The sequence below is a fragment of the Cuculus canorus genome, chromosome 3, assembly GCF_017976375.1.
Source record: "Cuculus canorus isolate bCucCan1 chromosome 3, bCucCan1.pri, whole genome shotgun sequence".
In the NCBI taxonomy this organism is placed as follows: domain Eukaryota; kingdom Metazoa; phylum Chordata; class Aves; order Cuculiformes; family Cuculidae; genus Cuculus; species Cuculus canorus.
Genome location: NC_071403.1, coordinates 78,130,443 through 78,139,733, shown reverse-complemented (window position 1 = coordinate 78,139,733; position 9,291 = coordinate 78,130,443). Strand labels below are relative to the sequence as shown.

General features: G+C 36.8%; 1 long non-coding RNA gene across 1 annotated transcript in view; it reads right to left on the bottom strand.

The window, feature by feature from the left end:
• Positions 1 to 2,520: 2,520 nt before the first annotated feature.
• LOC128851875 (uncharacterized) overlaps positions 2,521 to 9,291 on the bottom strand; it is a 31,564-nt gene continuing 24,793 nt past the window's right edge. Inside the window, exon 4 of the long non-coding RNA XR_008449409.1 lies at positions 2,521 to 3,042. This is a non-coding gene — a long non-coding RNA (uncharacterized LOC128851875). The remainder of the gene's footprint in view (positions 3,043 to 9,291) is intronic.

Genomic DNA, 9,291 nt, shown 5'->3' with positions numbered 1-9,291 from the left:
GGCTTTGCATACAGCATTGCCATTCCCATCATATGCTGGTCCGCAGAAGGAGTATCAACCAAACAGTCTGTATGAGCAGAAGGCTTCTGATTCTATTGTGGAGTCAGCAGGGAGCGCCCAATCCTCTGCAGATCATAAGCAACATATTCAATTCTGGAGCTACTCACAGCTGACAAATACTTGCTCAAAGTCATCAAGCCATTTTAAAAAACAAGAGTTCTTAAGAATTAAAGGTTTTTTCATAGGCAAATACTAAAACAGAGTGCATCTTAGACAACATGCTTTGGGTAGCTCACTCTCAAGTAGCTAGGTAGTGAGAAATTACAGAAAGAGCAAGCTGGGGAGACGTGTTGAAATCATTAAGGAATCATAGTTGATTGGGTTTTTTTTTACTCCCAATTCAATTGTGTTTTGCCATGAGGAAACTACAGGAAAATAAATAAAATTATCACTCAAGAAAGGACAATGCCAATTGATTAGTACATTGTGTTGCAGCAATATCTTCATTGCACTGGTAGATGACAAAAATCATTCGTAATGAGTTTTCAGGGAAACGGCATTGCTTGCGAGTGCAGACATTACTGATTATTCACACGGTCAACAGATTAGTGATGTTCATGGAGCAGCCAGCTATTTGCAACAAATAAGTACATTTTCTTAGGATAAAAAGGCAAGCTGAGGATTACAAGGACCCACGCTTTTTATCTCCACGCAATCCGTGTTTCAGGTTTTTTACCTCTTCAAGGCTTGAAATAAATAACATATTGATTTCCCTTCAACTTAAGAATATGTTTGCTGTTAAAGTATTCACACTGCTTATAAAACAGTAGGGATTGTTTTGCTTTTAAGGCTTCTGATATCTATGTGAAAAGGTATCTATTCTGCCAAATTTGTCCATTGTCATAAAGATTTCATGCAGGAATTTTATATGTATTTATACTTATTTAAGCTGTTCCTACAGGGTTGTTTTCTCAGCTTCTAAAGGCAAGTGAAATGTGTTTGGAAACCACTTGTTTGCATCACTGTATTTCAACTCATATATGTAGATGCAGAGGAAGGCCTTTAATTTGGGGTCAGTATAGGGGTTTGATTGAGCTCTTTTTCCTGCTTGACCTGCACTTTGAGCTTACTTTTCTGCTAGTGGTACCTCTGAGAGCAAAGAATGTATCTGTATGAAGGCAAATTGAATGTAGTCTCTCTAACTACAGATTCTACTATGTAGTACCATATGATTTCTTAGTGTTCAACTCCCAACCTGTCCACAACGTCTTGCTGTTAACTAGACAATTAACAGATAAATTCTCATAAGTGCTCTGTCTCAGCAGAGTCATGAAAGATCTTCTTAGGAGCTGCCCACAGCAAAAATGTATCCTGAGAGAACAAAACAGATATGGATCACTTGCTGAGTATTAATTGATCCAAAATACCTGCTTTACTGGAAGAGGTAATTGAAGCATTTGTTTTGTTTGACTTCTGAGTTATCTTTCTCTTAAAGTCATATATTGATTATCTGCCCCAAATCATATTTACCTCATCCAAACCAAATTAGGATGCACTCAGTGTGGGGGAAAAAAGTAAACATTGGAAGGCATCATGAATAGTATTTATCCTGTAAGCAGGATACTTAGTCCTCAAATAGTGATAAGCATAAAACACGCTGCTAGTGGCTTGTCAGTTCTATCCTCTTGCTTTTCAAAACTTCTCTGTAGTTGGAACACTGCTTTCACAACTAAAGTTTAGTTGTCGTTTGTAAACTGTTCAAATATTAAATGATTATTGATTTCTTATCCTAGAGAACTCAATAGCTTAGGCAAACTGAAACCTCTGTATAAAAGACTCAGTCCTTGACAAAACTAGAAGTGATGCGGTTTGAAGAAATCATATTGTAGAAAAACTTGGGGCTGGGGGAGAGGAATGGACAGTACAGCAACCAAGGTGTTGCTTAAAGCTAAACGAAACAGCCTGAAAATCATGGCTTGGATCAGTTTGTAGTTCTTTTGGGACCAAATGCTGGTCTCGCTGGCTGTAGCAGCAGAGGAATTTGCTTTTAGAGGATATTCACGTTAAAAGAATTTTCTCTGCAGAGGAGCAAACTGATGAGTTCCTGATAGATTTAGAAACAGAGTAGTCCCTAACTCAGATAAAGGATATTACCTTCTCCCGTGGTTCAGGTTGTCCCTCTTGGTGACTCTTACACCAGCTACAAAGAGTTTCCAGGAAAGGTTATTCAGTATTAAGTGTTTTGCCCCTGGGGATCTTCAGGAAGTAAAATAAATATTTCTACAATTACAGAGTATTATTGCATCCAGCCATGATCCTTTGATCTGAAATGTGTAACCTGTCAAGTGTATTTCACAAGTCAACTGATTTGTTACCTGTCTATATGTATAGTGCGTCAAAGTCCAACTCACTGTCATTAAAGGAATTTTCCTGTATTTTTCTCTCTGTAACATCTTTATTCTATAGCAGTATGTCTGAGCCCAAAGTTTAAGTTCAAGTGCTGAATAGAGAAAATCCCAGTTTACAAAGTGGGTTTAAACTTCTTCAGAATTTGAGATAGTTCTGTTCTGAATTAACTTCTCTTCCCCATCTGTTTCAGATTACAAAATTTACTTTCTCACACGACTTAAGCAGGTCTGTTATTGATGTTGCTCTCCAGGATGTATTTTTCATTTATTTTAAAATCGTCAAACATTTTAAAATAAGCAACTTCATGATTAATAATTAATTTACTTTAGCAAACAGATATTGCTGGGTTGTTACCTTGACTCAATTCTTACCAATATTCTTACACAGCCAGGAAGTGTTCTCCCTCTTTGGAACTTGATGTTATGTCTCTTTAGCCACTTATAAAGTAAAGCTAAGTGAATTAGTATTGATTCTCTTACTTAGAATAACAGGAATGCAACATAATCACCTCTCCAAATCACCAAGGCATGACTGAGGATGGGATGTGAAAGACGTATGGAGAATACAGGAATTTGGTGTTGCTGAGGGAACAGTACGTAGCAGGTATCTCATCAGGCAGCACTTGCTCCCCACCTGGTGAATGAGAAGTAATTTTTAATGTTATTGTTGCTAGATACAAGAAGTTGGGTTTTCCCCCATGTTGCATGGTTTCTTGAATTATCTTTCTTTGTTGTATTGACAATAAAGATTGATATTTTATAAGTTTCACTCAGAATTTAAAACTTTCATAGCATTTTCCCCCATTCCGTTACATCTCTACTTACACTCTCACTGTCTTGAAACGTGTTTCTTCTCTTTCCCTATTCAGCTGAGTAGGTCAGGAAATTAATTACCATTATGGGATGAAGGCACTTAAATGCAGACACAGTTGCAGAGAAAGATAGATATAAAATTGTTCAGGTTTTCTGAGCAACTTCTCTGTTTTCCTGCCTGAATAGTAATTCTCTTCCTCAGTCTCACATAGGCTAAACCATCCTTTCTTCCCGCAAACAAATATTGCAACAACAAAACAGGACAGTTTACCAAATTTATACTGTGCACACAGAAAATCCTCTTGCAAAGGCCAAAGTAGCTGCTGTCAGGCATGTTCCTGCTGTTCCAGAAAAAATTAGTAATAAAAAAGTACACCAGGGCAGGATTTTTCATTATGGAATGCTGACCAGCTTTTCTTATCAACCTAGCTTGTGCGCAGTGTTTGGCTACAGAAAACTACTCTTAGGTATACTTTACCTGGTAAAGGTCACACAAACACTCAAAAATTGTCACCTGCAGCATTTCTGGTGCGTTTAAGACCTAATCAAATTGCACCAAGGAAATGAGCTACCTGAAATGTAGATTAAATTAGTGTTGGAAATGTTTAGCTTTAAATACTGGTGTTTACACACAGAGCTAAATTTTGAAACATTTATTCTTCATCAAGCTTTTCTAAGTACACTCCTTTCATATTTCATTGCCTCAGTTTTGCAAATATAAAGCAGAATTGCATCTTCAGTGTAGGTCCAATGTTAAATCACTTACTATCTCCAGCATTTGTATTTCATGTGTCCGTTCAACCAGTATGGGAGGCTACGTGACTTGCCAGGTGTATTTTTGGTAAAACTAGGCCTTATGCGTTGCTATTAAAATAATAAGGGAACCATACAGCTCACAGAACACTGTCATTTACAGATTTAGTAAATCTTTTCCAAAAAATGCTCTATCAAATAATCCTTTTAATTGTTGTTTGTGTGCAATAGGTAAAGACAAATATTAGAATTAAATGTATAAGGAATTTCTAACTAAGGAATTCCACAGAGGAAACATTGTTTTTCACTAAACAGTAACAAAGATATATTTCAGAAGACAGAAAAAAGAAGCTTTTATTCAGAAAATCCTTGCCTGTCTTGAAACATAATGCAGAAATTATGTGAAAACATTAAATTAAAATGATACAAATACAATATTCTTTTTTCCTCATCCGTGGTTGTATGTAACTGAACATCTGTTATGTTCTTCAATGTGGCATTCCCCACCTGCTGCAGATGAGCCCCAAATGTCTGCTGCATTTATCCCAGAGTATTTCAAAACACAAGTCAAAACAAATGTATTCAATTTTCTTGTTGTTGCTGTTGATTGTGTGATGCCAACACACTCTACAGCCAATTACAATAAAGACAACTGTAGGTGAATGAATTTTCATTAAAAAATACAGGAAGAAAATGTGAACTACAAGCAGTAGTCAGGATATTTCTTGCTAAAACAGAAAATATTTATCTAGAAATTAATTGAAATAATCTCGGAGTATGTTATCAAAGACTGGATTGAGAGGTAGCTTAACCTCAACATAGAAGCACCTTTCTTAGTGGGAGATGACACTTACTAGAGTGTTCCTTTGTCTAACAAGCAAAGGCCTGTCTAGAGATTGAAGCAAGCAAACCTATTCCCAAGGTGAAACTCTTATGTTGTGTAGTAAGAAGACAGCTAGCTGACTATTGGAAAAGTTTGCCATGAGAGTACTACAGCTTTTATTTGAGATGGAGTTACAGTCACTGGAAGCTGGGAGTTTAATTTAACCATTTGTATTTGAAGTAGGTATAAGAATTCTGCAGGCTTTCCAATCTGAAATTTCAGTGTTGCCAGTGAAATTGCCAGTGTTGGTATTCATGTGATGTGTGTGATACATATAAAATAGCTTCTCATTTCCACTTTCTTTCTTCATTGAGATTGTAGGACATGAAAGAAATTAGTTTTGGTCTTTAGAAGTGTGGTAACATTTCACCATGTACAAGAGCAGTGAAGCCCTTTGGACTGTCTTTATTGAGTATGAACAACTACTAGGTTGTCTCAGAGATTAAAAAAAAAGAAAATCACATCCATTTGGAAACCTGAAGTCTTGAAAAGCTATCTCTGAGCCATTTTTTCAGTTCAACTTTTGTGCTGTTCCTCTTACTGTCACTGTCATTTATATTGTTTTAACACTCTTGAGCAGCAGAGATACCCCTTACAGCAGGAAGATTATGAATGTGAAGGCTAGCTTCTAAAACCTAAAGGCCAGTTTGAAAAGCCACAAACAGTTGCTTTTTGTGCACACAGTTCTGTTGATTCATACGCATGAAAAAAAAAAAGAAATATGCCTTTGAAAAAAAGGAGTCTTTTCTAAGTTTTTTACCTATTTCAACCTGAACCTCATTCTTCTCTGAGAACCTTTAAAAAATTTGCATACAAACACTATGCAAATAGTTATTTCCACATGGAAATAGCTATTTTCAAACATGAAAGTTATATTCCTGCTTAATGTTTTTCTCCATTTTAAATACTTTTTTTTCCTTTCCTAGAAGTAACAAATTTGTTCACTTCTGAATGTTACCATCTATTAGCATAAACTGCTAAATGAAATTAAAGCCATTGAACTAGATTCAGGTAAAACCATACTGAGATGAATACATTGACACTTCACGCAGGAAAGTCTTTGATAGGCTAATGTTTAAGATTACCTGAAGACACTGGGAATCATCTGAAGAGTTAGCTGTTATCACTGAAATTACAAACATATTCCAAAAGTGTGTTATGTTAAAGTAAGGTTTCCAGCTCTGTAAAGTAGAGACTTTTGACTATTACTAGAGTGATATTACCTGAACTTGCTCACCTTTGACATTATTAATAAACTACAGTATATCTCATAAAGAGTAAAATGACCTTTTATCTTTCAATTTTTTTTTCCGTTGCTAGCCTCATATGCATTAGAAGCTACTGTGAGTCTCTGTAGGCTTAATTACTGGGAGGCAAACCTTGCATATTAAACTGAGTAATTTTTAATATTAGAAAACTGCTTGAAACTCCTGTGCTATGGCATGAAAAGCTTTTTAGTCTCTCATTTTACTCCTTAATGGAGGTTCAAATGTTCTCTGTTTACTTGTTCCAGGAACAAATGCAAGTGATGGTGGCAAAAATATTCTTCATGTAATTTTAATTATTGAAAAAAATCACCATTATATTCTTAATATTTTTAATTTATCCACTGAATATATAATTCACTGTAAGATGTAATCTAGCTTGATGTTGTTTATGGGAGTAGTTCTTCAGCTGGCATGAATGGGTGTAGTTTTATTGTCATCTGAACTATCTCAGCTGTAAGTGGTTCCAGAAATGGTGTTTGAAATATCAGAGTACCCAGAAAATTATCAGCATACACAGAAAGTGCTAGGGCTATGAGCACATTTACTTTGTACTAGGAAAAATGCCATGAAATCTTGGCCCCACTGAATTCAGAAATCAATCTCTCATGTGCTCAGTAGCATTAGTTTTTCACATTATCTTTCCATTTAAATGATAGAGTTCAGCAGCAACAGGTATCTTGCACTGTCCTGAGATCCGTTGTGTGGCTGCCAGTACTTTGGTTGTGTTCATATGTGCCACTGCTCTGTACAGGGGAATGCTCCTTTCATGTGGATGTGGCAGGATTTCCATCCATACTGTGCTCTACAGTCTTTGTCTATTCAATTCGGTGATGGAAGACACTTACAGCAAGGCTACAGAAGAGCGCTGTGGCCAAAAATAATGATTATCTCTCTCTCTCTCCCACAGCATCTTTTCAACTTCTGTTTAGACCAAATAAGATGTCAATTATTATTTGACTGCAGGTAAAACAGTAACAATTTTAACACCGATGTAATTGACATGTTCAGATTTTTTCCCCTTTTTCTGTGATATTAGATTTCATTTTCTTTCTTTTTTCCCTTTTTCCTTATTTGAGTGAGCAAGGGCGTTGTTAAAGTGAATCATTCTGGAGCTCTGGACTTCTGCAATTCTTTTCTTTTCAAAATTAAACAAACAGTAAGATGATTTTCTTTCCCTAGAGCGGTTTTGGCACTTACCATGTGTGCTAGTCCTACTCATCCACGCAACTCCTCTTTTTTTTTTTTTTTTTTTTTTTCTTTTTTAACTAGAGAGAAGGAAATGTTATCACAGTTTGATGTCTTACGAATCATCGACCGAGGCCATTAACTGAGTATAGGGGCATCAGGACTGAAAAAGGAATATTTTACACAGAGTTAATGGACACTGGCTTTAAAGGGAGTTTTTGCATCAATGGTTCTTTATCAATTTCCAGTTAAACTATTTTTCCTGTAAAGTCTGCCCAAGGTACTTGAAAGTGAGTTCAAGACACTGTTTGCCTTTGCTAATGCATAAGCAGGTATTAACTTTCAAGAAGCAACTAGTTAGCAGTAAGGTAGCTAACAAAGAGTTAGCAAGTTGGTGCTGCTGAGCATTTGTAGCTGATGCTGGGGGATGTAAGAGGAGGCTTTTCTTGCAGTTTACCACTAATTATATCCACAAAAGACAAAGACACGGGACTAACTGCAAATGATGGATTATATATAAAAACTATCTTTCCTTTGTAAAAAATCCTCCTTCATGACGATTAATATAAATAATGCTTTTCTGGTCAAGCTAAATCTATTGATGATCAGTATAAAACTAAAATAAATCATTTGTGAAAAGAGCACTGAAATCAATCAAGAGTGCGTCACATTCTATTAAGCACTGGGCTTCTCTTCTGTCAGCCTGTGTTTTGTTGTGTTCACTGTGTTTTCATCCTCCTGAGTCACTGTCACCAACCAGAGTCACTTCCATACTCACACGTGAAGAGTCTTGCAACTGGAAGCTTTTCAGCATCTTCTCCCTCAAAGGCCTTTTATTCCACTCAGTAGTCATTTATGTCTTAGCAAATTAATTATTACATATTAAATAGCATGGCACTATGTTCTGTACTAGAGGGGACAAGATGCTCATGAGTATTCAAAGGTAGCTATATTGTTGGATAATCTTCAGCATTCTGTCCTGAACATACACATGTTGAATAATGAACAATTTACTTCCCATTTGCATTCAAGTTCGTAGCATGCATGTTTGAATGAAACAGTGGAAAGAAAAATTGTTTGTTTCAACCCTCCTCAAAACTGCTTGCTAAGACTAAGAAGTGTAAGACTTTACACAGGACTTGTTCATGTTCTGTAGAACTGAGAAAGTGGGAGGTTATGCAGTCAGCTGACATACTGACAATGTTAATTGTCAAGCTCTTAATGTCTAAAACAAGGCAATATTATCCATTCATTTTCTGTCCTAAATATCCTTATGTACCTGTAAATACTGCTCTAGATAGCCTGTTTTCCAGCTTCCTTCAGGAAGCCCAGGGTGCGGGCTAACAGTCCTGAAGCTAAAGTAGAGGGCATACGGACAGCTGGTACCTCCTGGCTTCCCCTCACCTGCTCTAGTTTTGAGCTCACTGGGCTGCTTTGTCCCGTGGGAGTGAAGCCTAATACCTGAAAAGGAGCAGGTGTATGTGTTTCTTTTGAACTGCCTCTGGTGTGTGTCCATGGAGAGAGGAAGGAAGTAATAGGAAGGTAGAGGAAGAAAATTTCCATGTTCTTATTTGTGAGAACTCTGGGGTTTTATTCCTTTTTTTATACATAGATAGTCTGTAATGCCCAAACAGAAGTGCATGCCCTTTTGCAGCATAATTTTCACAGTTCAGGCTCTTACGTATTTTGGTGCCAAGTCTGACAAACTGGCATTGTTCATTTTACGTGAGTGACAGTAACCTAGAGACACAGCCTTCTCCACTGTGTACGTGCTGTCAGCTTGGGTTATTCACATCCTGGTAGTGTTGAATTGCCCTTCTGATGTAGGCAGAGATCCTATTTATCTTTGTAGCTGGAGAACTGGCAGACTTGCTGAAGTTTGACCAGAAGGCCCTCTCAAGTCCCTACAGCTGCTTTTGTTATGGTTTTTTTCTTTTTCATTATGTTTGACATTTTGAAGACTGAGCCTCATTATAGACAG